The following is a 25,901-nucleotide window of genomic DNA, read 5'->3' on the forward strand; positions in this document are numbered from 1 at the left end:
CAGTTGGATCTCCTTCACTTGACAGGGGGGTGCCCGAGCAGTGACCCTCCCCAGCTCTAGCCCAACTCCTACTTACCTGCCAGGTGAGATACTATGATCATGAAGGTGCTTCTCCCAGGGCAAGGCTCACCCATTGCACTCTGGGTGTGCTGCTCCTGTGATTTCCCCAAATGTGGGAAACTTGATTGCATAATTTGTGTTTCCCCTGGTCGGCTCTCGTATAATTCAGATCTCTTTGTCTCAGGTCTCTCTCCAGCCTAGTTTGCTGTCTGTTTCCACTTCTATTTTCTGGAGCCACTCCCTTCTATGCCCTTGCGCACTATCCTGACTTCTCCCGTCTGCTTACTTTGTGCCTTCCAACGCACAATGCGAACTACAGGTGGTGCTGCAGGGCCCACACCCTTTTAGTTGCCTTACAGAGCAGCTCTGGAGCTGTTACAGTGCCCAGCTGCTGCAAGAAATCAGCTTGAATGCTTCAGGGGCTGGGGCATAGCCAACATGAGCCCCACACCAAAGGAGGGTGGGGGTGTTTAATGCGAACTAGGGGTCATCCAAGCACCGCAAAAGGCCGCCATGCCCTGCATGCCCCTTTTCTCTTTTCATATGCAGATGAGGGTTCCAGCCAACTTTGGCCCACTGCTTGGATGACATCACTGTATGCAAATCCGTCTGCTGCAGACCTTCCCCCAGGAATGCTTGTACTAGTTGTTGCATATGGTTTGATATTTGATGGTGCTTCAGTATTAGGCAGCCTTCCGCCCTCCCATGTTCATCTGAAAAGATGTGGTCTCCCTGCAGTTGTTGTCCCCAGACGAGAGTTCCCTTGTGCTTCCTCAGTTGAATCTCCTTAACTTGATGGGGGAGGGGCTGCCCGAGCAGCCACCCTCCCCAGCCCTATCCCAACTCATACTTATTTTGCATATGAGATCTCTTGATCATGAAGATTGTTCTCACAGGGTGAAGTTCATCCATTATATTTTAAAATAGGAAGGTACAAATTACATATTTGAATTGCATCTATGTGCTGGATTCAAATGTCCCCCCCCCCCCTTCCTTTCTCAATTGTGCCCATCAGCAGCTATTCTAAGGTTGCTGCCAATGGGTGTGACACATTAATTTCTTCTGTGGGGTACACAGGACTCCACAAGGATTCACATTGGGGTGTAGAGTAGGATCTTGATCTGAGGCACCAACCGACTCAAAGCTTTTGACTGTTCCCAAGATGCTCAGCGCATCCTCCTCTATAACCCCGCTTCCATGAACAGGGAGCTCAGTTTGTAGTTGGTGCCTTCAGTAGCAGGCCACTTAACAGGGGCCTGCCTCAGGAAGCCAATTCTTAGCTATTCATTTTGACAAGAAAAGAAGAACTTGTTTTATGAGAATCTACAAGGGCTGCAGCAGGCTAGGTCTAATAGACATCTTTACTGCAGCTTCATCACTCCCAGCGGCGCTGTATACTCCCGTGCCCTGGTTGCTGGGTCACTGCAGCGGAGGCTCCGGTTTCTTCCTAAGGTCAGTCACACACACACCGCCCTTCCGGATCACGAGGCCGCTGATGAAGGGGAGCGTGGCCGTAGGGGGTGGACCGTGTGTGCACTGGCGTGGACACTGATTACTGGGCAGCCGCTCCACTAGCCACCAGGTACAGTTAAGGAGCACAGGTCTGGGGGTTTTTCTCCTATATTAAACCAATTTTGTACTGCCCGCAGCGCATTGTGATAGGTAATAGGGCCTGATTCAGGTTGGATTGCAATCACAATAAGTGATCCAACTGCAAAAATTGCTAAGAGCATACGCATGTGCCTGCATTTTCTGCGGCACCCCGCAGAGAATGCGATCGCCTCTGCCTGTCAATCGGGGCAGGGGGGGAGAGGGGGGTCAGCAACACTCCATTTCCATGTCAGGGATGGAGCGGTGCGGGGGCAAGGCTTCAAAATGGGGTCTGCAATGGAGGAGACACAGGGGGCGTGGTCACAGCAGCTGTATGACATCACATTCAGCCGCTGTGATCACAAAAATGGTGGCGGCTTCCTGCGCGCACATACAGTCTGCACCAGCAGGAGGCTACACCATTTTTTATGATCACGCTGAACTGCAGTGCGACTGCAATTACAGCATGGTCAAGAAGGGAGGCGTCATGCTGGGTGGCCATAAGAGATGAGCGGGTTCGGTTCCTCGGAATCCGAACCCGCCCGAACTTCACCCTTTTTTGCTCGGGTCCGAGCAGACTCGGATCCTCTCGCCTTGCTCGGTTAACCCGAGCGCGCCCGAACGTCATCATCCCGCTGTCGGATTCTCACGAGACTTGGATTCTATATAAGGAGCCGCGCGTCGCCGCCATTTTCACACGTGCATTGAGATTGATAGGGAGAGGACGTGGCTGGCGTCCTCTCCGTTTAGATTAGAAGATAGAGACGAGTGACATTTGATTTACTACTAATTTGGGGAGCAGTTGAACTTGTCAGGAGTACTCAGTAGTGCAGAGTTTTGCTGATAGTGACCACCAGTTTTATTATTTATAATCCGTTCTCTGCCTGAAAAAAAACGATACACATACCATATCTGTGCTCAGCCTCAGTGTGCTGCATGATATATCATCTATGTATATCTGACTGTGCTGAGTGCTCACTGCTCACACAGCTTAATTGTGGGGGAGACTGGGGAGCAGTTATAGCGGGAGTACAGTGCACACTTTTGCTGCCAGTGTGACCACCAGTATATTGTCTGCCTGAAAAAGTTAAACACTCCTGTGGTGTTTTTTTTTTATTCTATAAATGCATTCTGCTGACAGTGTCCAGCAGGTCCGTCATACATATATTATATAAATATTTACCTGCAGTAGTGTTATATTTTTTTTTTCATCTTTATCATCTCTATATTAGCAGACGCAGTACGGTAGTCCACGGCTGTGGCTATCTCTGTGTCGTCAGTGCTCGTCCATAATTGTATACCTACCTACCTGTGGTGGTTTTTTTTTTTCTATCTTCTTCATACTAGTAGTTTAGGAGTCTACTGACAGTGTCCACCAGGTCCATCATTATATTATATACCTACAGTAGTAATATATTTATTATATTATCTATACTAGCAGACGCAGTACGGTAGTCCACGGCTGTGGCTATCTCTGTGTCGTCAGTGCTCATCCATAATTGTATACCTAACTACCTGTGGTGGGGGTTTTTTTTTATCTTCTTCATACTAGTAGTTTAGCAGTCTGCTGACAGTGTCCACCAGGTCCGTCATTATATTATATACCTACAGTAGTAATATATTTATTATATTATCTATACTAGCAGATGCAGTACGGTAGTCCACGGCTGTACCTACCTCTGTGTCGTCAGTGCTCGTCCATAATTGTATACCTACCTGTGGTGGGGTTTTTTTTTCTATCTTCTTCATACTAGTAGTTTAGGAGTCTGCTGACAGTGTCCACCAGGTCCGTCATTATATTATATACCTACAGTAGTAATATATTTAGTATATTATCTATACTAGCAGACGCAGTACGGTAGTCCACGGCTGTACCTACCTCTGTGTCGTCACTCGTCCATAATTGTATACCTAACTGTGGTGGTTTTTTTTTTCTATCTTCTTCATACTAGTAGTTTAGCAGTCTGCTGACAGTGTCCACCAGGTCCGTCATTATATTATATATACCTACAGTAGTTATATATATTTTTTTTTATATCATTAATTATCATCTCTATACTAGCAGACGCAGTACGGTAGGCCACGGCTGTGGCTATCTCTGTGTCGTCAGTGCTCGTCCATAATTGTATACCTACCTACCTGTGGTGGAAGTTTTTTTCTATCTTCTTCATACTAGTAGTTTAGCAGTCTGCTGACAGTGTCCACCAGGTCCGTCATTATATTATATATACCTACAGTAGTTATATATATATTTTTTTTTATATCATTAATTATCATCTCTATACTAGCAGACGCAGTACGGTAGTCCACGGCTGTAGCTACCTCTGTGTCGTCAGTCACTCGTCATCCATAAGTATACTAGTATCCATCCATCTCCATTGTTTACCTGAGGTGCCTTTTAGTTGTGCCTATTAAAATATGGAGAACAAAAATGTTGAGGTTCCAAAAATAGGGAAAGATCAAGATCCACTTCCACCTCGTGCTGAAGCTGCTGCCACTAGTCATGGCCGAGACGATGAAATTCCATCAACGTCGTCTGCCAAGGCCGATGCCCAATGTCATAGTACAGAGCATGTAAAATCCAAAACACAAAAGATCAGTAAAAAAATGACTCAAAAATCTAAATAAAAATCGTCGGAGGAGAAGCGTAAACTTGCCAATATGCCATTTACCACACGGAGTGGCAAGGAACGGCTGAGGCCCTGGCCTATGTTCATGGCTAGTGGTTCAGCTTCACATGAGGATGGAAGCACTCAGTCTCTCGCTAGAAAAATGTAAAGACTTAAGCTGGCAAAAGCACAGCAAAGAACTGTGCGTTCTTCAAAATCACAAATCCACAAGGAGAGTCCAATTGTGTCGGTTGCGATGCCTGACCTTCCCAACACTGGACGTGAAGAGCATGCACCTTCCACCATTTGCACGCCCCCTGCAAGTGCTGGAAGGAGCACCCGCAGTCCAGTTCCTGATAGTCAGATTGAAGATGTCAGTGTTGAAGTACACCAGGATGAGGAGAATATGGGTGTTGCTGGCGCTGGGGAGGAAATTGACAAGGAGGATTCTGATGGTGAGGTGGTTTGTTTAAGTCAGGCACCCGGCGAGACACCTGTTGTCCGTGGGAGGAATATGGCCATTGACATGCCTGGTGAAAATACCAAAAAAATCAGCTCTTCGGTGTGGAAGTATTTCAACAGAAATGCGGACAACAGGTGTCAAGCCGTGTGTTGCCTTTGTCAAGCTGTAATAAGTAGGGGTAAGGACGTTAACCACCTCGGAACATCCTCCCTTATACGTCACCTGCAGCGCATTCATCATAAGTCAGTGACAAGTTCAAAAACTTTGGGCGACAGCGGAAGCAGTCCACTGACCAGTAAATCCCTTCCTCTTGTAACCAAGCTCACGCAAACCACCCCACCAACTCCCTCAGTGTCAATTTCCTCCTTCCCCAGGAATGCCAATAGTCCTGCAGGCCATGTCACTGGCAATTCTGACGAGTTCTCTCCTGCCTGGGATTCCTCCGATGCATCCTTGAGTGTAACGCCTACTGCTGCTGGCGCTGCTGTTGTTGCTGCTGGGAGTCGATGGTCATCCCAGAGGGGAAGTCGTAAGACCACTTTTACTACTTCCACCAAGCAATTGACTGTCCAACAGTCCTTTGCGAGGAAGATGAAATATCACAGCAGTCATCCTGCTGCAAAGCGGATAACTGAGGCCTTGGCATCCTGGGCAGTGAGAAACGTGGTTCCGGTATCCATCATTACTTCAGAGCCAACTATAGACTTGATTGAGGTACTGTGTCCCCGGTACCAAATACTATCTAGGTTCCATTTCTCTAGGCAGGCGATACCGAAAATGTACACAGACCTCAGAAAAAGACTCACCAGTGTCCTAAAAAATGCAGTTGTACCCAATGTCCACTTAACCACGGACATGTGGACAAGTGGAGCAGGGCAGACTCAGGACTATATGACTGTGACAGCCCACTGGGTAGATGTATTGACTCCCGCCGCAAGAACAGCAGCGGCGGCACCAGTAGCAGCATCTCGCAAACGCCAACTCTTTCCTAGGCAGGCTACGCTTTGTATCACCGCTTTCCAGAATACGCACACAGATGAAAACCTCTTACGGCAACTGAGGAAGATCATCACAGAATGGCTTACCCCAATTGGACTCTCCTGTGGATTTGTGGCATCGGACAACGCCAGCAATATTGTGCGTGCATTATATCTGGGCAAATTCCAGCACGTCCCATGTTTTGCACATACCTTGAATTTGGTGGTGCAGAATTATTTAAAAAACGACAGGGGCGTGCAAGAGATGCTGTCGGTGGCCACAAGAATTGCGGGACACTTTCGGCGTACAGGCACCACGTACAGAAGACTGGAGCAACACCAAAAACGCCTGAACCTGCCCTGCCATCATCTGAAGCAAGAAGTGGAAACGAGGTGGAATTCAACCCTCTATATGCTTCAGAGGATGGAGGAGCAGCAAAAGGCCATTCAAGCCTATACATCTGACCACGATATAGGAGGTGGAATGCACCTGTCTCAAGCGCAGTGGAGAATGATTTCAACGTTGTGCAAGGTTCTGCAACCTTTTGAACTTGCCACACGTGAAGTCAGTTCAGACACTGCCAGCCTGAGTCAGGTCATTCCCGTCATCAGGCTTTTGCAGAAGAAGCTGGAGACATTGAAGGAGGAGCTAAGACAGAGCGATTCCGCTAGGCATGTGGGACTTGTGGATGGAGCCCTTCATTCGCTTAACCAGGATTCACGGGTGGTCAATCTGTTGAAATCAGAGCACTACATTTTGGCCACCGTGCTCGATCCTAGATTTAAAACCTACGTTGTATCTCTCTTTCCGGCAGACACAAGTCTGCAGGGGTTCAAAGACCTGCTGGTGAGAAAATTATCAAGTCAAGCGGAACTTGATCGGTCAACAGCTCCTCCTTCACATTCTCCCGCAATTGGGGGTGCGAGGAAAAGGCTCAGAATTCCGAGCCCACCCGCTGGCGGTGATGCAGGGCAGTCTGGAGCGACTGCTGATGCTGACATCTGGTCCGGACTGAAGGACCTGCCAACGATTACGGACATGTCGTCTACTGTCACTGCATATGATTCTCTCACCATTGAAAGAATGGTGGAGGATTATATGAGTGACCGCATCCAAGTAGGCACGTCAGACAGTCCGTACGTATACTGGCAGGAAAAAGAGGCAATTTGGAGGCCCTTGCACAAACTGGCTTTATTCTACCTAAGTTGCCCTCCCACAAGTGTGTACTCCGAAAGAGTGTTTAGTGCCGCCGCTCACCTTGTCAGCAATCGGCGTACGAGGTTACTTCCAGAAAATGTGGAGAAGATGATGTTCATTAAAATGAATTATAATCAATTGCTCCGTGGAGACATTGACCAGCAGCAATTGCCTCCACAAAGTATACAGGGAGCTGAGATGGTGGATTCCAGTGGGGACGAATTGATAATCTGTGAGGAGGGGGATGTACACGGTGATGAATCGGAGGATGGTGATGAGGTGGACATCTTGCCTCTATAGAGCCAGTTTGTGCAAGGAGAGATTTATTGCTTCTTTTTTGGTGGGGGTCCAAACCAACCCGTCATTTCAGTCACAGTCGTGTGGCAGACCCTGTCACTGAAATGATGGGTTGGTTAAAGTGTGCATGTCCTGTTTATACAACATAAGGGTGGGTGGGAGGGCCCAAGGCAATTCCACCTTGCACCTCTTTTTTCTTTTATTTTTCTTTGCGTCATGTGCTGTTTGGGGAGTGTTTTTTGGAAGGGCCATCCTGCGTGACACTGCAGTGCCACTCCTAGATGGGCCAGGTGTTTGTGTCGGCCACTTGGGTCGCTGAGCTTAGTCACACAGCTACCTCATTGCGCCTCTTTTTTTCTTTGCGTCATGTGCTGTTTGGGGAGTGTTTTTTGGAAGGGCCATCCTGCGTGACACTGCAGTGACACTCCTAGATGGGCCAGGTGTTTGTGTCGTCCACTTGGGTCGCTGAGCTTAGTCACACAGCTACCTCATTGCGCCACTTTTTTTCTTTGCGTCATGTGCTGTTTGGGGAGTGTTTTTTGGAAGGGCCATCCTGCGTGACACTGCAGTGCCACTCCTAGATGGGCCAGGTGTTTGTGTCGGCCACTTGGGTCGCTGAGCTTAGTCACACAGCTACCTCATTGCGCCTCTTTTTTTCTTTGCGTCATGTGCTGTTTGGGGAGTGTTTTTGGAAGGGCCATCCTGCGTGACACTGCAGTGCCACTCCTAGATGGGCCAGGTGTTTGTGTCGGCCACTTGGGTCGCTGAGCTTAGTCACACAGCTACCTCATTGCGCCTCTTTTTTTCTTTGCGTCATGTGCTGTTTGGGGAGTGTTTTTTGGAAGGGCCATCCTGCGTGACACTGCAGTGCCACTCCTAGATGGGCCAGGTGTTTGTGTCGGCCACTTGGGTCGCTGAGCTTAGTCACACAGCTACCTCATTGCGCCTCTTTTTTTTTTTGCGTCATGTGCTGTTTGGGGAGTGTTTTTTGGAAGGGCCATCATGCGTGACACTGCAGTGCCACTCCTAGATGGGCCAGGTGTTTGTGTCGGCCACTTGGGTCACTGAGCTTAGTCATCCAGCGACCTCGGTGCAAATTTTAGGACTAAAAATAATATTGTGAGGTGTGAGGTGTTAAGAATAGACTGAAAATTAGTGGAAATTATGGTTATTGAGGTTAATAATACTTTGGGATCAAAATGACTCCCAAATTCTATGATTTAAGCTGTTTTTTAGGGTTTTTTGAAAAAAACACCCGAATCCAAAACACACCCGAATCCGACAAAAAAAATTCGGTGAGGTTTAGCCAAAACGCGTTCAAACCCAAAACACGGCCGCGGAACCGAACCCAAAACCAAAACACAAAACCCGAAAAATTTCCGGTGCACATCTCTAGTGGCCATGCCATGTCACTGTGCAGGAGCCAGCACCGCTCACACACTAGTCCCCGGTGCAGCCCCCAACCCCCGGGACACCCGGAGCAACAAAATGTAGATTCAGGCCACCAGGCCACGCCCCTACCTATGAAACCATGCCTCCTTTTTACCATTGCGCTGCTTATCTGCGCGCACTGCATTACAATCTCCCTCGCCACCTCTCTGGGTGTCACCAGTGATAGTGACACCTCTGCCATGCTTGTAGCAGCTGGTCCTAAGATCTACGCCTCAAGCCCTGAGTGTTTGCCCTTGTGACTTGTTGATCATCATAGCAAAGCAGATGCTTACAGAAAACTGCAGGGGCTTAGATTGAAAATAAAAAAAATTGATGGGTATAAGGTAGAGAGGAGCGGGTTCGGTTCTCCGAGAACCGAATTCCCCACGAACCCCACGAACTCCTCCTCCGAGGCAGGCTCGGTTGTTCCCGCCTGACTCGGAAAACCTGAACAAGGGAAAATGTCATCATCCCGCTGTCGGATTCTCGCGAGATTCGGATTCCATATAAAGAGCTGCGCGTTGCCGCCATTTTTACTCGTGCATTGAAGAGAGAGCGGAGAGGACGTGGCTATATTCTCTCAGTGGAAATCTCAATATCAGTGCTCAGTATCAGTGGATACTTATTGCTGCTCAGTAATACTAGTAGTGTGTCTCTCCTGCTCAGTGTCAGTTCTCAGTAGTATCCTCATCAGTGCTCAGTATCACTGCTCATTGTCTTGTGCTGCATTGTTGTGCTCAGCATACTACAGTACATTACTAATAGTCCAGTGCTGCATCTTGCTGCTCAGTGTCAGTTCTAGTATCCTCATCAGTGCTCACTATCACTGCTCATTGCATTGTGGTGTTCTGTATACTACAGTAACATAGTAATATAGTAACATATAGTAACATAGTTTTTGAGGTTGAATAGAGGCAAATTGCCCATCGTGTTCAACCTGTTTTAAGTTGTGATGATTCTACATACTTGCTGAATAATGTTTTATGACTAGTTAGCTACTACAACTCATGTTACCCCCGGATTAACCATGTTGATATTTTAAGTATTATAACCTTGGATAGCTTTTTCATTCAGAAATGTATCCATTCCTTTTTTAAATCCAATTACAGAGTCCGCCATTACCACCTTCCCTGGCAGGGAATTCCACATCCTGATTGCCCTAACAGTGAAGATCATAGTATCTCACCTGGCAGGTAAGTAGGAGTTGGGCCAGAGCTGTGGAGGATTGCTGCTCGGGCACCCCCTGTCAAATGAAGGAGATCCAACTGAGGCAGCACAAGGGAACTCTCGAAAGAAGAACACGGCTAGAGGAAGATCTGAGACAAAGAAATCTGACTTTTACCAGAGCTGACCAGAGGAAAGCACAAACACAGTCCCCCACTACCACAAATAATGCAGTCGAGTTTCCCACATTTGGGGAAATCACAGGGGTCAGCATACCCAGAATGCAATGAATGAACCTCACCCTGGGAGAACAATCTTCATGACCATGGTATCGCCTATGCAAAATAAGTATGATTTGGGATAGGGCTGGGGAGGGCCGCTGCTCAGGCACATCTCTGTCAAGTAAAGGAGATTCAACTGAGGCAGCACAAGGGAACTCTCATCTGGGGACAACAACTGCAGGGAGAACACATATTTTCAGATGAACATGGGAGGGCAGAAGGCTGCCTAATACTGAAGCACCCCCAAACAACAAACCAAATGCAACAACTAGTACAAGCATTCCTGGGGGAAGTTCTGCAGAAGACGGATTTGCATACGGTGATGTCATCCAAGCAGTGGGCCAAAGTTGGCTGGATCCCTCATCTGCATATGAAAAGAGAAAAGGGGTATGCAGGGCATGGCGGCCTTTTGCGGCGCTTGGATGACCCTTAGTTCGCATTAAACACCCCCACCCTCCTTCGGTGTGGGGCTCATGTTGACAATGCCCCAGCCCCTGAAGCATTCAAGCTGATTTCTTACAGCAGCTTGGCACTGTAACAGCTCCAGAGCTGCTCTGTAAGGCAAGTAAAAGGGTGTGTAGTTTGCATTGTGCATTGGAAGGCACAAAGTAAGCAGACAGGAGGAGAAGTCAGGATAGTGCACAAGGGTATAAAAGGGAGGGGCTCAAGAAAAAAGAAGTGGAAACAGACAGCAAACTAGGCTGGAGAGAGACCTGAGACAAAGAGATCTGAATTATACGAGAGCCGACCAGGGGAAACACAAATTATGCAGTCAAGTTTCCCACATTTGGGGAAATCGCAGGGGCAGCACACCCAGAGTGCAATGGGTGAGCCTTGCCCTGGAAGAAGCACCTTCATGATCATAGTATCTCACCTGGCAGGTAAGTAGGAGTTGGGCTTGAGCTGGGGAGGGTCGCTGCTCGGGCACCCCCCTGTCAAGTGAAGGAGATCCAACTGAGGCAGCACAAGGGAACTCTCGAAAGAAGAACAAGGCTAGAGGAAGATCTGAAACAAAGAAATCTGACTTTTACCAGAGCTGACCAGAGGAAAACACAAACACAGTCCCCCACTACCACAAATAATGCAGTCGAGTTACCCACATTTGGGGAAATCACAGGGGTCAGCATACCCAGAATGCAATGAATGAACCTCACCCTGGGAGAATAATCTTCATGACCATGGTATCTCATATGCAAAATAAGTATGATTTGGGATAGGGCTGGGGAGGGCCGCTGCTCAGGCACATCTCTGTCAAGTAAAGGAGATTCAACTGAGGCAGCACAAGGGAACTCTCATCTGGGGACAACAACTGCAGGGAGAACACATATTTTCAGATGAACATGGGAGGGCAGAAGGCTGCCTAATACTGAAGCACCCCCAAACAACAAACCAAATGCAACAACTAGTGCAAGCATTCCTGGGGGAAGGCCTGCCGCAGATGGATTTGCATATGGTCATGTCATCCAAGCAGTGGGTCAAAGTTGGCTTCAACCCTCGTCTGCATATGAAAAGAGAAAAGGGGCGTGCAGGGCATGGCGGCCTTTTGCGGTGCTTGGATGACACTTAGTTTGCATGAAACACCCCCACCCTCCTTCGGTGTGGGTCTCATGTTGGCCATGCCCCAGCCCCTGAAGCATTCAAGCTGATTTCTTGCAGCAGCTTGGCACTGTAACAGCTCCAGAGCTGCTCTGTAAGGCAAGTAAAAGGGTGTGGGCCCTGCAGCACTACCTGTAGTTTGCATTGTGCATTGGAAGGCACAAAGTAAGCAGACAGGAGGAGAAGTCAGGATAGTGCACAAGGGTATAAAAGGGAGGGGCTCAAGAAAAAAGAAGTGGAAACAGACAGCAAACTAGGCTGTAGAGAGACCTGAGACAAAGAGATCTGAATTATACGAGAGCCGACCAGGGGAAACACAAATTCTGCAGTCAAGTTTCCCACATTTGGGGAAATCGCAGGGGCAGCACACCCAGAGTGCAATGGGTGAGCCTTGCCCTGGGAGAAGCACCTTCATGATCATAGTATCTCACCTGGCAGGTAAGTAGGAGTTGGGCTAGAGCTGGGGAGGGTCGCTGCTCGGGCACCCCCCTGTCAAGTGAAGGAGATCCAACTGAGGCAGCACAAGGGAACTCTCGAAAGAAGAACAAGGCTAGAGGAAGATCTGAGACAAAGAAATCTGACTTTTACCAGAGCTGACCAGAGGAAAACACAAACACAGTCCCCCACTACAACAAATAATGCAGTCGAGTTTCCCACATTTGGGGAAATCACAGGGGTCAGCATACCCAGAATGCAATGAATGAACCTCACCCTGGGAGAACAATCTTCATGACCATGGTATCTCCTATGCAAAATAAGTATGATTTGGGATAGGGCTGGGGAGGGCCGCTGCTCAGGCACATCTCTGTCAAGTAAAGGAGATTCAACTGAGGCAGCACAAGGGAACTCTCATCTGGGGACAACAACTGCAGGGAGAACACATATTTTCAGATGAACATGGGAGGGCAGAAGGCTGCCTAATACTGAAGCACCCCCAAACAACAAACCAAATGCAACAACTAGTGCAAGCATTCCTGGGGGAAGGCCTGCAGCAGATGGATTTGCATATGGTGATGTCATCCAAGCAGTGGGTCAAAGTTGGCTTCAACCCTCGTCTGCATATGAAAAGAGAAAAGGGGCGTGCAGGGCATGGCGGCCTTTTGCGGCGCTTGGATGACCCCTAGTTCGCATTAAACACCTCCACCCTCCTTCGGTGTGGGGCTCATGTTGGCTATGCCACAGCCCCTGAAGCATACAAGCTGATTTCTTGCAGCAGCTGGGCACTGTAACAGCTCCAGAGCTGCTCTGTACGGCAAGTAAAAGGGTGTGGGCCCTGCAGCACTACCTGTAGTTTGGAAGGCACAAAGTAAGCAGACGGGAGAAGTCAGGATAGTGCGCAAGGGCATAGAAGGGAGCAGCTCAAGAAAAGAGAAGTGGAAACAGACAGCAAACTAGGCTGGAGAGAGACCTGAGACAAAGAGATCTGAATTATACGAGAGCCGACCAGGGGAAACACAAATTATGCAGTCAAGTTTCCCACATTTGGGGAAATCGCAGGAGCAGCACACCCAGAGTGCAATGGGTGAGCCTTGCCCTGGGAGAAGCACCTTCATGATCATAGTATCTCACCTGGCAGGTAAGTAGGATTTGGGCTAGAGCTGGGGAGGGTCGCTGCTCGGGTACCCCCCTGTCAAGTGAAGGAGATCCAACTGAGGCAGCACAAGGGAACTCTCGAAAGAAGAACAAGGCTAGAGGAAGATCTGAGACAAAGAAATCTGACTTTTACCAGAGCTGACCAGAGGAAAGCACAAACACAGTCCCCCACTACCACAAATAATGCAGTCGAGTTTCCCACATTTGGGGAAATCACAGGGGTCAGCATACCCAGAATGCAATGAATGAACCTCACCCTGGGAAAACAATCTTCATGACCATGGTATCGCCTATGCAAAATAAGTATGATTTGGGATAGGGCTGGGGAGGGCCGCTGCTCAGGCACATCTCTGTCAAGTAAAGGAGATTCAACTGAGGCAGCACAAGGGAACTCTCATCTGGGGACAACAACTGCAGGGAGAACACATATTTTCAGATGAACATGGGAGGGCAGAAGGCTGCCTAATACTGAAGCACCCCCAAACAACAAACCAAATGCAACAACTAGTGCAAGCATTCCTGGGGGAAGGCCTGCAGCAGATGGATTTGCATATGGTGATGTCATCCAAGCAGTGGGTCAAAGTTGGCTTCAACCCTCGTCTGCATGTGAAAAGAGAAAAGGGGCGTGCAGGGCATGGCGGCCTTTTGCGGCGCTTGGATGACCCCTAGTTCGCATTAAACACCTCCACCCTCCTTCGGTGTGGGGCTCATGTTGGCTATGCCTCAGCCCCTGAAGCATTCAAGCTGATTTCTTGCAGTAGCTGGGCTCTGTAACAGCTCCAGAGCTGCTCTGTACGGCAAGTAAAAGGGTGTGGGCCCTGCAGCACTACCTGTAGTTTGCATTGTGCATTGGAAGGCACAAAGTAAGCAGACGGGAGAAGTAAGGATAGTGCGCAAGGGCATAGAAGGGAGCGGCTCAAGAAAAGAGAAGTGGAAACAGACAGCAAACTAGGCTGGAGAGAGACCTGAGACAAAGAGATCTGAATTACATGAGAGCCGACCAGGGAACACTCAAATTATGCAGTCAAGTTTCCCACATTTGGGGAAATCGCAGGGGCAGCACACCCAGAGTGCAATGGGTGAGCCTTGCCCTGGGAGAAGCACCTTCATGATCATAGTATCTCACCTGGCAGGTAAGTAGGAGTTGGGCTAGAGCTGGGGAGGGTCGCTGCTCGGGCACCCCCCTGTCAAGTGAAGGAGATCCAACTGAGGCAGCACAAGGGAACTCTCGAAAGAAGAACAAGGCTAGAGGAAGATCTGAGACAAAGAAATCTGACTTTTACCAGAGCTGACCAGAGGAAAACACAAACACAGTCCCCCACTACAACAAATAATGCAGTCGAGTTTCCCACATTTGGGGAAATCACAGGGGTCAGCATACCCAGAATGCAATGAATGAACCTCACCCTGGGAGAACAATCTTCATGACCATGGTATCTCCTATGCAAAATAAGTATGATTTGGGATAGGGCTGGGGAGGGCCGCTGCTCAGGCACATCTCTGTCAAGTAAAGGAGATTCAACTGAGGCAACACAAGGGAACTCTCATCTGGGGACAACAACTGCAGGGAGAACACATATTTTCAGATGAACATGGGAGGGCAGAAGGCTGCCTAATACTGAAGCACCCCCAAACAACAAACCAAATGCAACAACTAGTGCAAGCATTCCTGGGGGAAGGCCTGCAGCAGATGGATTTGCATATGGTGATGTCATCCAAGCAGTGGGTCAAAGTTGGCTTCAACCCTCGTCTGCATATGAAAAGAGAAAAGGGGCGTGCAGGGCATGGCGGCCTTTTGCGGCGCTTGGATGACCCCTAGTTCGCATTAAACACCTCCACCCTCCTTCGGTGTGGGGCTCATGTTGGCTATGCCACAGCCCCTGAAGCATACAAGCTGATTTCTTGCAGCAGCTGGGCACTGTAACAGCTCCAGAGCTGCTCTGTACGGCAAGTAAAAGGGTGTGGGCCCTGCAGCACTACCTGTAGTTTGGAAGGCACAAAGTAAGCAGACGGGAGAAGTCAGGATAGTGCGCAAGGGCATAGAAGGGAGCTGCTCAAGAAAAGAGAAGTGGAAACAGACAGCAAACTAGGCTGGAGAGAGACCTGAGACAAAGAGATCTGAATTATACGAGAGCCGACCAGGGGAAACACAAATTATGCAGTCAAGTTTCCCACATTTGGGGAAATCGCAGGAGCAGCACACCCAGAGTGCAATGGGTGAGCCTTGCCCTGGGAGAAGCACCTTCATGATCATAGTATCTCACCTGGCAGGTAAGTAGGATTTGGGCTAGAGCTGGGGAGGGTCGCTGCTCGGGTACCCCCCTGTCAAGTGAAGGAGATCCAACTGAGGCAGCACAAGGGAACTCTCGAAAGAAGAACAAGGCTAGAGGAAGATCTGAGACAAAGAAATCTGACTTTTACCAGAGCTGACCAGAGGAAAGCACAAACACAGTCCCCCACTACCACAAATAATGCAGTCGAGTTTCCCACATTTGGGGAAATCACAGGGGTCAGCATACCCAGAATGCAATGAATGAACCTCACCCTGGGAAAACAATCTTCATGACCATGGTATCGCCTATGCAAAATAAGTATGATTTGGGATAGGGCTGGGGAGGGCCGCTGCTCAGGCACATCTCTGTCAAGTAAAGGAGATTCAACTGAGGCAGCACAAGGGAACTCTCATCTGGGGACAACAACTGCAGGGAGAACACATATTTTCAGATGAACATGGGAGGGCAGAAGGCTGCCTAATACTGAAGCACCCCCAAACAACAAACCAAATGCAACAACTAGTGCAAGCATTCCTGGGGGAAGGCCTGCAGCAGATGGATTTGCATATGGTGATGTCATCCAAGCAGTGGGTCAAAGTTGGCTTCAACCCTCGTCTGCATGTGAAAAGAGAAAAGGGGCGTGCAGGGCATGGCGGCCTTTTGCGGCGCTTGGATGACCCCTAGTTCGCATTAAACACCTCCACCCTCCTTCGGTGTGGGGCTCATGTTGGCTATGCCTCAGCCCCTGAAGCATTCAAGCTGATTTCTTGCAGTAGCTGGGCTCTGTAACAGCTCCAGAGCTGCTCTGTACGGCAAGTAAAAGGGTGTGGGCCCTGCAGCACTACCTGTAGTTTGCATTGTGCATTGGAAGGCACAAAGTAAGCAGACGGGAGAAGTAAGGATAGTGCGCAAGGGCATAGAAGGGAGCGGCTCAAGAAAAGAGAAGTGGAAACAGACAGCAAACTAGGCTGGAGAGAGACCTGAGACAAAGAGATCTGAATTACATGAGAGCCGACCAGGGAACACTCAAATTATGCAGTCAAGTTTCCCACATTTGGGGAAATCGCAGGGGCAGCACACCCAGAGTGCAATGGGTGAGCCTTGCCCTGGGAGAAGCACCTTCATGATCATAGTATCTCACCTGGCAGGTAAGTAGGAGTTGGGCTAAAGCTGGGGAGGGTCGCTGCTCGGGCACCCCCCTGTCAAGTGAAGGAGATCCAACTGAGGCAGCACAAGGGAACTCTCGAAAGAAGAACAAGGCTAGAGGAAGATCTGAGACAAAGAAATCTGACTTTTACCAGAGCTGACCAGAGGAAAACACAAACACAGTCCCCCACTACAACAAATAATGCAGTCGAGTTTCCCACATTTGGGGAAATCACAGGGGTCAGCATACCCAGAATGCAATGAATGAACCTCACCCTGGGAGAACAATCTTCATGACCATGGTATCTCCTATGCAAAATAAGTATGAGTTGGGATAGGGCTGGGGAGGGCCGCTGCTCAGGCACATCTCTGTCAAGTAAAGGAGATTCAACTGAGGCAGCACAAGGGAACTCTCATCTGGGGACAACAACTGCAGGGAGAACACATATTTTCAGATGAACATGGGAGGGCAGAAGGCTGCCTAATACTGAAGCACCCCCAAACAACAAACCAAATGCAACAACTAGTGCAAGCATTCCTGGGGGAAGGCCTGCAGCAGATGGATTTGCATATGGTGATGTCATCCAAGCAGTGGGTCAAAGTTGGCTTCAACCCTCGTCTGCATATGAAAAGAGAAAAGGGGCGTGCAGGGCATGGCGGCCTTTTGCGGCGCTTGGATGACCCCTAGTTCGCATTAAACACCTCCACCCTCCTTCGGTGTGGGGCTCATGTTGGCTATGCCACAGCCCCTGAAGCATACAAGCTGATTTCTTGCAGCAGCTGGGCACTGTAACAGCTCCAGAGCTGCTCTGTACGGCAAGTAAAAGGGTGTGGGCCCTGCAGCACTACCTGTAGTTTGGAAGGCACAAAGTAAGCAGACGGGAGAAGTCAGGATAGTGCGCAAGGGCATAGAAGGGAGCAGCTCAAGAAAAGAGAAGTGGAAACAGACAGCAAACTAGGCTGGAGAGAGACCTGAGACAAAGAGATCTGAATTATACGAGAGCCGACCAGGGGAAACACAAATTATGCAGTCAAGTTTCCCACATTTGGGGAAATCGCAGGAGCAGCACACCCAGAGTGCAATGGGTGAGCCTTGCCCTGGGAGAAGCACCTTCATGATCATAGTATCTCACCTGGCAGGTAAGTAGGATTTGGGCTAGAGCTGGGGAGGGTCGCTGCTCGGGTACCCCCCTGTCAAGTGAAGGAGATCCAACTGAGGCAGCACAAGGGAACTCTCGAAAGAAGAACAAGGCTAGAGGAAGATCTGAGACAAAGAAATCTGACTTTTACCAGAGCTGACCAGAGGAAAGCACAAACACAGTCCCCCACTACCACAAATAATGCAGTCGAGTTTCCCACATTTGGGGAAATCACAGGGGTCAGCATACCCAGAATGCAATGAATGAACCTCACCCTGGGAAAACAATCTTCATGACCATGGTATCGCCTATGCAAAATAAGTATGATTTGGGATAGGGCTGGGGAGGGCCGCTGCTCAGGCACATCTCTGTCAAGTAAAGGAGATTCAACTGAGGCAGCACAAGGGAACTCTCATCTGGGGACAACAACTGCAGGGAGAACACATATTTTCAGATGAACATGGGAGGGCAGAAGGCTGCCTAAAACTGAAGCACCCCCAAACAACAAACCAAATGCAACAACTAGTGCAAGCATTCCTGGGGGAAGGCCTGCAGCAGATGGATTTGCATATGGTGATGTCATCCAAGCAGTGGGTCAAAGTTGGCTTCAACCCTCGTCTGCATGTGAAAAGAGAAAAGGGGCGTGCAGGGCATGGCGGCCTTTTGCGGCGCTTGGATGACCCCTAGTTCGCATTAAACACCTCCACCCTCCTTCGGTGTGGGGCTCATGTTGGCTATGCCTCAGCCCCTGAAGCATTCAAGCTGATTTCTTGCAGTAGCTGGGCTCTGTAACAGCTCCAGAGCTGCTCTGTACGGCAAGTAAAAGGGTGTGGGCCCTGCAGCACTACCTGTAGTTTGCATTGTGCATTGGAAGGCACAAAGTAAGCAGACGGGAGAAGTAAGGATAGTGCGCAAGGGCATAGAAGGGAGCGGCTCAAGAAAAGAGAAGTGGAAACAGACAGCAAACTAGGCTGGAGAGAGACCTGAGACAAAGAGATCTGAATTACATGAGAGCCGACCAGGGAACACTCAAATTATGCAGTCAAGTTTCCCACATTTGGGGAAATCGCAGGGGCAGCACACCCAGAGTGCAATGGGTGAGCCTTGCCCTGGGAGAAGCAACTTCATGATCATAGTATCTCACCTGGCTGGTAAGTAGGAGTTGGGCTAGAGCTTGGGAGGGTCGCTGCTCGGGCACCCCCCTGTCAAGTGAAGGAGATCCAACTGAGGCAGCACAAGGGAACTCTCGAAAGAAGAACAAGGCTAGAGGAAGATCTGAGACAAAGAAATATGACTTTTACCAGAGCTGACCAGAGGAAAGCACAAACACAGTCCCCCACTACCACAAATAATGCAGTCGAGTTTCCCACATTTGGGGAAATCACAGGGGTCAGCATACCCAGAATGCAATGAATGAACCTAACCCTGGGAGAACAATCTTCATGACCATGGTATCTCCTATGCAAAATAAGTATGATTTGGGATAGGGCTGGGGAGGGCCGTTGCTCAGGCACATCTCTGTCAAGTAAGTTGCATTTGATTTGTTGTTTGGGGGTGCTTCAGTATTAGGCAGCCTTCTGCCCTACCATGTTCATCTGAAAATATGTGTTCTCCCTGCAGTTGTTGTCCCCAGATGAGAGTTCCCTTGTGCTGCCTCAGTTGAATCTCCTTTTGGAGAAGACCTCAATAAGATTGTAGCTGATCTGGCTACTGCTAAAACAGCTTGCCTACCTAGTATGACTCCTACCACGCAGAAGGCTAAAAGTACTTTTCTTGGCCCTTTCATCTTCCAGGTAAAGCGTACCCAAGGTCAGGCATACCCAAAGCAAGCTCATGTTTCCAGACCTGCCAAGCCCAGACTGAAGCAATCCTGGGCTGCCCATCAGCCTGCTTCCAAAACGGACAAGCCTGCCGCATGACGGTGCAGGCCTCCCTCTGGGGGATCCCAGGGTGGGGGGCCCGACTTCTAGGTTTGGCAAAGAAAGGTATAATTCTAAGCTAGAGAATTCTGTTTGGAGCTCACCTTGCACTTTGTGAAGAAATAATCAGCATTGTGGCTGAGCAGATACATGTAGTGTGTGGCTGCAAACTGCATGGATCTGCTGCGTTGTAATGCTGATTCTTTTTTTTTTGCAAAGTACCAATAGCTTCATATAATGTTCACAATTTTTATGCAGGATCAAATAGCTCAATAGGTAGGGTGTTTGATTAGAATTCAACAGGTTATAGGTTTGAATCCTGGGTATGGTAGTTTGAGATGTGTTATTTAATAAAGTATGTTGTTCTGACTGCTGGCATCCTATCACCTGGGATATCATACTAAATAAATGGAGGTGATCAAATTTTTTTTTTTAACTAGGGACAATTTCCAGATACTTCTCTTTATAACTGAGATTGCCCCCTGGAACTTCACATCAGTTGACAACTATGCATGAGTGGGCAGTGCTTGCCCTGGATCTGCCCACCCATTTATGTGCCGTCATAAAATAAAGCATGACTGACAGTTATCCTGGGCGTACACTACACAATTATCTGTCAGGCTATCTATCCAGTCTGGATGGATGGAATGAAAATCTGGTAATGTATTGGAGCAAATGTCAATTAGCCATTTGCTCCCAAACACTAGAAAAGTGGTCAAAAATGGTCATTACACAAATTGGTTAAACCCAAAATTTAACCAATTTGTTTAGGGGACCATTTTTGTCCATTTTTTAGTGTTTGAGAGTAAATCGTTGATGGTCATTTGCTCACATAGATAACCGGATTTCTATTCCAACCAGCCAGTGTTGGAGAGATGGTCTGCCAGATTACATAATGCATACCAGAGCCATAACTAGACTTTTTGGATCCCTGTGACAGAGAATTATATGCCCCCCCCCCCCTCCCTCCCTCCCTCCCTCCCCATTTTTTCAATATGGACAAAAGGTGCATGCCTTGTGGGGAAGGGGCATAACAAGATTGGTCTCAGAGAAAGCACATGAGATATGAAGATATATCTAGTATACTTGACACTCAATGGTTTGTGGTATTGCCGGGGTGCCCTCCTTAAATGCATATACAGTCACACATGGCATGTTTGTGTAAATGGCATATCAGCAGTCAGCACTAACTGGTGACATGCCATTTGTACAAGTAAGCCATGTGTGACTAATATATACAAACATACACCTCAAACTATCATACCCAGGATTCAAACCTATAACCTGTTGAATTCTAATCAAACACCCTGCCCATTGAGCTACTTGATCCTGCATTTATTCTAACCTCCAAAAACAGATTCAGTTGCATTTTCCAGCGTGTATTGTTTGCGCCTTTGCAAATGTCTTACATCGACAAACTTATTTAGTACTATTTTGCAAATAGGGTTACATTGTCGCAACATTGTGTTCCCTAATTGCTTGAATATTTAAATGCAAAAATTGATAAAGACACCTGATAATTGCTCTGTGGAGTCTTATTTTGTGTCTACTTCTTATCTACATTTAATTCCCTACCTCTAATCAAGGCATTTTTAAATGCTGGGCGCTGCCAGGACGTGAGGCCTACCTAGTCTTTAGATCTGAATTTGAATGTACTTGTGAACTAACTTAATTTCCTACTTCTAAATTCATTCCTAAATTCACTACTTACATTAATCCTGTAGTTGGGCATTTTGAGCCTTCAATTGTGGGCATTGTTTTGTGTCCAGACCAGCAGCTGGTGGTGTGCATTTGCTGGAAAGGCATCGAAGACCTCCGATATGCTGCATCTCCTGATGTGTGTCTGCCTCAAGTGGCTGTCAGCAAATGCATGCTAGACACCCCATTCCAAGCTGATTGTGACATCACGGAACATGCATCATAGAACAGGCATGCTAGAACATGGGTCTTCAACCTGCGACCCTCCAGCTGCTGTGGAACTACATATCCCAGCATGCCCTGCCTCAGTTTTAGCATACCTTAATAGCAAAACTGTGGCAGGGCATGCTGGGATGTGTAGTTTCACAGCAGCTGGAGGGCCACAGGATGAAGACCCATGTGCTAGAACCAAACCGCAGGTACATTGAATGCTAGCAAGCTGAATGTTTAAATCCTTTTTGTTCCGCAGCATTCCAATGCGGAAGATTCCATGGAACCAGAGATTATTCCATTGAGAAGGACATGCTGCCTGGATGACTGCACTGTGCAAATTAAATCACGGAGCTAGTTGGCTTGTGGGTGGCTCTGGTGACTGGGTGGTTGGGTGGGCGGTATGTCGGAGGTGGAGCACATGCAAATGAATGTGTATCATCCAGCTAGTGAGAGAGAAAACTAATGCAGGAGTGTGCCTGTTTGTCAGTGAGTTATGCACCTTGCCAGACGTCAAATCTACATGGAGCAACTGGAGGGGACAAGAGCAGGTTTGGAAAATATAGACAGAAGAGCATATATGCTGGCGCATTCTCCATGATTGTGTCAGCTTATGTTTTGGTGCACTGCACTTTCCTCCACTAAGTTTTAGCCATTTTGTTTAAACGCAAGTGTAGTTGCTTCTCGCTCTTTTGGCTGTGATATTGTATCGTGGTTGAAGAGTCTGCTGGAGGGATTGTTTTCTTCATTGGCGAGAGACTGAAGATATTCCAGGATGGAAGGCTTGGGAACACTATCTGTTTTTCAGTTGTGGAAGAGTTGAAAGACCGGATTGGACTACATTCTATAGTAAAGGGTATTTTTGTATTTATTAATCCTCCCTTTATATGTGTCTGTCTTTCAATAAAGCTTTGGGCTTGTGATTCCGTCACCCTCTTACACTCCACACCCATAGCCTTATTAACTATTGTATTGTTTAAATGTATAGTGCAGTTCATGATTTATAGTGTAGGCTGGCCTGTGCTGTAGTTCTTGAACTGTACTATACCGACAGCATTTGTATTGTGTTTTGGCTGTGCTGCAACACAGTACTTATGTGTGTAATGTTTATGTATGGTTTTTTTGCTTCTTTATGTCAATAAAGACTGCTTTTTCAATCCAATATCTGAAAACAATCAATGTTTATCTTTGATGGCAATAGAAGTGGTATGATATTTGCTGCTTTTGAAAGGCAATATCTGATATGTCCCCTATCTGGGAACCATATATTAAATGGCTTTTCAGAAAAGGGAGATGGGAGAAGAGCTTTCAGTACTTGTAGGACCGATGCACATTTCCTATTCAAGCCTCCAAAAACAGATTCAGTTGCATTTTCCAGCGTGTTTTGGATGCGCCTTTGCAAATGTCTTACATCGACAAACTTATTTAGTACTATTTTGCAAATAGGGTTACATTGTTGCAACATTGTGTTCCCTAATTGCTTGATTTTTTAAATGCAACAATTGATAAAAACACCTGATAACTGCTCTGCGGAGTCTTATTTTGTGTCTACTTCTTATCTACATTTAATTCCGTACCTCTAATCAAGGCATTTTTAAATGCTGGCGGCTGCCAGGACGTGAGGCCTACCTAGACTTTAGATCTGAATTTGAATGTACTTGTGAACTAACTTAATTTCCTACTTCTAAATTCATTCCTAAATTCACTACTTACATGAATCCTGTAGTTGGGCATTTTGGGACTTCGATTGTGGGCATTGTTTTGTGTCCAGACCAGCAGCAGGTGGTGTGCATTTGCTGGAAAGGCATCGAAGACCTCCGATATGCTGCATCTCCTGATGTGTGTCTCCCTCAAGTGGCTGTCAGCAAATGCCTGCTAGACACCCCATTCCAAGCTGATTGTGACATCACGGAACATGCATCATAGAACAGGCATGCTAAAACATGGGTCTTCAACCTGCGACCCTCCAGCTGCTGTGGAACTACACATCCCAGCATGCCCTGCCTCAGTTTTAGCATACCTTAATAGCAAAACTGTGGCTGGGCATGCTGGGATGTGTAGTTTCACAGCAGCTGGAGGGCCACAGGATGAAGACCCATGTGCTAGAGCCAAGCCACAGGTACATTGAATGCTAGCAAGCTGAATATTTAAATCCTTTTTGTTCCGCAGCATTCCAATGCGGAAGATTCCATGGAACCAGAGATCCTTCCATTGAGAAGGACATGCTGCCTGGATGACTACACTGTGCAAATTAAATCACGGAGCCAGTTGGTTTGTGGGTGGCTCTGGTGACTGGGTGGTTGGGTGGGTGGTGTGTCGGAGGTGGAGCACATGCAAATGATTGTGTATCATCCAGCTAGTGAGAGAGAAAACTCATGCAGGAGTGTGCCTGCTTGTCAGTGGGTTATGCACCTTGCCAGACGTTAAATCTACATAGAGCAGCTGGAGGGGACAAGAGCAGGTTTGCAAAATATAGATAGAAGAGCATATATGCTGGCGCATTCTCCATGATTGTGTCAGCTTATGTTTTGGTGCACTGCACTTTCCTCCACTAAGTTTTAGCCATTTTTGTTAAGCTCAAGTGTAGTTGCTTCTCGGCCTTTTGGCTGTGATCTTGTATTGTGGTTGAAGGGTCTGCTGGAGGGAGGGATTGCTTTCTTCATTGGCGAAAGACCAAAGATATTCCAGGATGGAAGGCTTGGGAACACTATCCGTTTTTCAATTGTGGAAGAGTTGAAAGACCGGATTGGACTACATTCTGTAGTAAAGGATGTCTTTCTATTTATTAATCCTCCCCTTATATGTGTCAGTCTTTCAATAAAGCTTCGGGCTTGTGATTCCCTCACCCTCTTACACTCCACACCCATAGCCTTATTAACTGTTGTATTATTGTACAGTTTAAATGTATAGTGCAGTTCATGATTTATAGTGTAGGCTGGCCTGTGCTGTAGTTCTTGAACTGTACTATACCGTCAGCATTTCTATTGTGTTTTGGCTGTGCCGCAACGCGGGTACTTATGTGTGTAATGTTTATGTATGTTTTTTTGCTTCTTTATGTGCATCGGTCCTACAAGTACTGAAAGCTCTTCTCCCATCTCCCTTTTCTGAAAAGCCATTTAATATATGGTTCCCAGATAGGGGACATATCAGATATTGGATTTCAAAAGCATCAAATATCATACCACTTTTATTGCCATCAAAGATAAACATTGATTGTTTTCAGATATTGGCTTGAAAAAGCAGTCTTTATTGGCATAAAAAAAAACATACATAAACATTACACACATAAATACAGTGTTGCAGCACAGCCAAAACACAATACAAATGCTGACGGTATAGTACAGTTCAAGAACTACAGCACAGGCCAGCCTACACTATAAATCATGAACTGCACTATACATTTAAACTATACAATAATACAACAGTTAATAAGGCTATGGGTGTGGAGTGTAAGAGGGTGAGGGATTCACAAAACCGAAGCTTTATTGTAACACAGACACATATAAGGGGAGGGTCAATAAATAGAAAGATATCCTTTACTATAGAATGTAGTCCAATCCGACCTCTGTGCTCTTCCACAACTGAAAAACAGATAGTGTTCCCAAGCCTTCCATCCTGGAATATCTTTGGTCTTTCGCCAATGAAGAAAACAATCCCTCCCTCCAGCAGACCCTTCAACCACGATACAAGATCACAGCCAAAAGGCCGAGAAGCAACTACACTTGAGCTTAACAAAAATGGCTAAAACTTAGTGGAGGAAAGTGCAGTGCACCAAAACATAAGCTGACACAATCATGGAGAATGCGCCAGCATATATGCTCTTCTATCTATATTTTGCAAACCTGCTCTTGTCCCCTCCAGCTGCTCTATGTAGATTTAACGTCTGGCAAGGTGCATAACCCACTGACAAGCAGGCACACTCCTGCATGAGTTTTCTCTCTCACTAGCTGGATGATACACAATCATTTGCATGTGCTCCACATCCGACACACCACCCACCCAACCACCGAGCTCTAGCTGGCTTGGCTCTAGCACATGGGTCTTCATCCTGTGGCCCTCCAGCTGCTGTGAAACTACACATCCCAGCATGCCCTGCCACAGTTTTGCTATTAAGGTATGCTAAAACTGAGGCAGGGCATGCTGGGATGTGTAGTTCCACAGCAGCTGGAGGGTCGCAGGTTGAAGACCCATGTTTTAGCATGCCTGTTCTATGATGCATGTCTAGCAGGCATTTGCTGACAGCCACTTGAGGGAGAC

At 47.6% G+C, this 25,901-nt stretch overlaps 18 non-coding genes across 18 annotated transcripts; 1 reads left to right on the plus strand and 17 right to left on the minus strand.

The window, feature by feature from the left end:
* The first annotated feature begins 68 nt into the window (after window positions 1–68).
* On the plus strand, window positions 69–231 carry LOC135026172 (U1 spliceosomal RNA). Its single transcript, XR_010222823.1, has one exon. It is a non-coding gene; the product is annotated as a U1 spliceosomal RNA (small nuclear RNA).
* Window positions 232–9,977: 9,746 nt separating this feature from the next.
* Window positions 9,978–10,141, minus strand: LOC135026273 (U1 spliceosomal RNA). The gene has a single exon (XR_010222913.1). It is a non-coding gene; the product is annotated as a U1 spliceosomal RNA (small nuclear RNA).
* Window positions 10,142–10,796: 655 nt separating this feature from the next.
* LOC135026150 (U1 spliceosomal RNA) lies at window positions 10,797–10,959 on the minus strand. The gene has a single exon (XR_010222803.1). It is a non-coding gene; the product is annotated as a U1 spliceosomal RNA (small nuclear RNA).
* Window positions 10,960–11,111: 152 nt separating this feature from the next.
* Window positions 11,112–11,275, minus strand: LOC135026091 (U1 spliceosomal RNA). Its single transcript, XR_010222755.1, has one exon. It is a non-coding gene; the product is annotated as a U1 spliceosomal RNA (small nuclear RNA).
* Window positions 11,276–11,949: 674 nt separating this feature from the next.
* LOC135026159 (U1 spliceosomal RNA) lies at window positions 11,950–12,112 on the minus strand. The gene has a single exon (XR_010222812.1). It is a non-coding gene; the product is annotated as a U1 spliceosomal RNA (small nuclear RNA).
* A 152-nt stretch (window positions 12,113–12,264) lies between these two features.
* LOC135026048 (U1 spliceosomal RNA) lies at window positions 12,265–12,428 on the minus strand. The gene has a single exon (XR_010222715.1). It is a non-coding gene; the product is annotated as a U1 spliceosomal RNA (small nuclear RNA).
* Window positions 12,429–13,087: 659 nt separating this feature from the next.
* LOC135026123 (U1 spliceosomal RNA) lies at window positions 13,088–13,250 on the minus strand. The gene has a single exon (XR_010222786.1). It is a non-coding gene; the product is annotated as a U1 spliceosomal RNA (small nuclear RNA).
* A 152-nt stretch (window positions 13,251–13,402) lies between these two features.
* LOC135026284 (U1 spliceosomal RNA) lies at window positions 13,403–13,566 on the minus strand. Its single transcript, XR_010222924.1, has one exon. It is a non-coding gene; the product is annotated as a U1 spliceosomal RNA (small nuclear RNA).
* Window positions 13,567–14,237: 671 nt separating this feature from the next.
* Window positions 14,238–14,400, minus strand: LOC135026155 (U1 spliceosomal RNA). Its single transcript, XR_010222808.1, has one exon. It is a non-coding gene; the product is annotated as a U1 spliceosomal RNA (small nuclear RNA).
* Window positions 14,401–14,552: 152 nt separating this feature from the next.
* On the minus strand, window positions 14,553–14,716 carry LOC135026049 (U1 spliceosomal RNA). Its single transcript, XR_010222716.1, has one exon. It is a non-coding gene; the product is annotated as a U1 spliceosomal RNA (small nuclear RNA).
* A 659-nt stretch (window positions 14,717–15,375) lies between these two features.
* Window positions 15,376–15,538, minus strand: LOC135026124 (U1 spliceosomal RNA). The gene has a single exon (XR_010222787.1). It is a non-coding gene; the product is annotated as a U1 spliceosomal RNA (small nuclear RNA).
* Window positions 15,539–15,690: 152 nt separating this feature from the next.
* LOC135026286 (U1 spliceosomal RNA) lies at window positions 15,691–15,854 on the minus strand. Its single transcript, XR_010222925.1, has one exon. It is a non-coding gene; the product is annotated as a U1 spliceosomal RNA (small nuclear RNA).
* Window positions 15,855–16,525: 671 nt separating this feature from the next.
* Window positions 16,526–16,688, minus strand: LOC135026156 (U1 spliceosomal RNA). The gene has a single exon (XR_010222809.1). It is a non-coding gene; the product is annotated as a U1 spliceosomal RNA (small nuclear RNA).
* A 152-nt stretch (window positions 16,689–16,840) lies between these two features.
* LOC135026050 (U1 spliceosomal RNA) lies at window positions 16,841–17,004 on the minus strand. Its single transcript, XR_010222717.1, has one exon. It is a non-coding gene; the product is annotated as a U1 spliceosomal RNA (small nuclear RNA).
* Window positions 17,005–17,663: 659 nt separating this feature from the next.
* Window positions 17,664–17,826, minus strand: LOC135026125 (U1 spliceosomal RNA). The gene has a single exon (XR_010222788.1). It is a non-coding gene; the product is annotated as a U1 spliceosomal RNA (small nuclear RNA).
* A 152-nt stretch (window positions 17,827–17,978) lies between these two features.
* LOC135026287 (U1 spliceosomal RNA) lies at window positions 17,979–18,142 on the minus strand. The gene has a single exon (XR_010222926.1). It is a non-coding gene; the product is annotated as a U1 spliceosomal RNA (small nuclear RNA).
* A 671-nt stretch (window positions 18,143–18,813) lies between these two features.
* On the minus strand, window positions 18,814–18,976 carry LOC135026186 (U1 spliceosomal RNA). Its single transcript, XR_010222836.1, has one exon. It is a non-coding gene; the product is annotated as a U1 spliceosomal RNA (small nuclear RNA).
* Window positions 18,977–19,128: 152 nt separating this feature from the next.
* Window positions 19,129–19,292, minus strand: LOC135026265 (U1 spliceosomal RNA). Its single transcript, XR_010222905.1, has one exon. It is a non-coding gene; the product is annotated as a U1 spliceosomal RNA (small nuclear RNA).
* Window positions 19,293–25,901: the final 6,609 nt, after the last annotated feature.

The sequence above is a fragment of the Pseudophryne corroboree genome, unplaced genomic scaffold (genome assembly GCF_028390025.1).
Source record: "Pseudophryne corroboree isolate aPseCor3 unplaced genomic scaffold, aPseCor3.hap2 scaffold_430, whole genome shotgun sequence".
NCBI lineage: Eukaryota > Metazoa > Chordata > Amphibia > Anura > Myobatrachidae > Pseudophryne > Pseudophryne corroboree.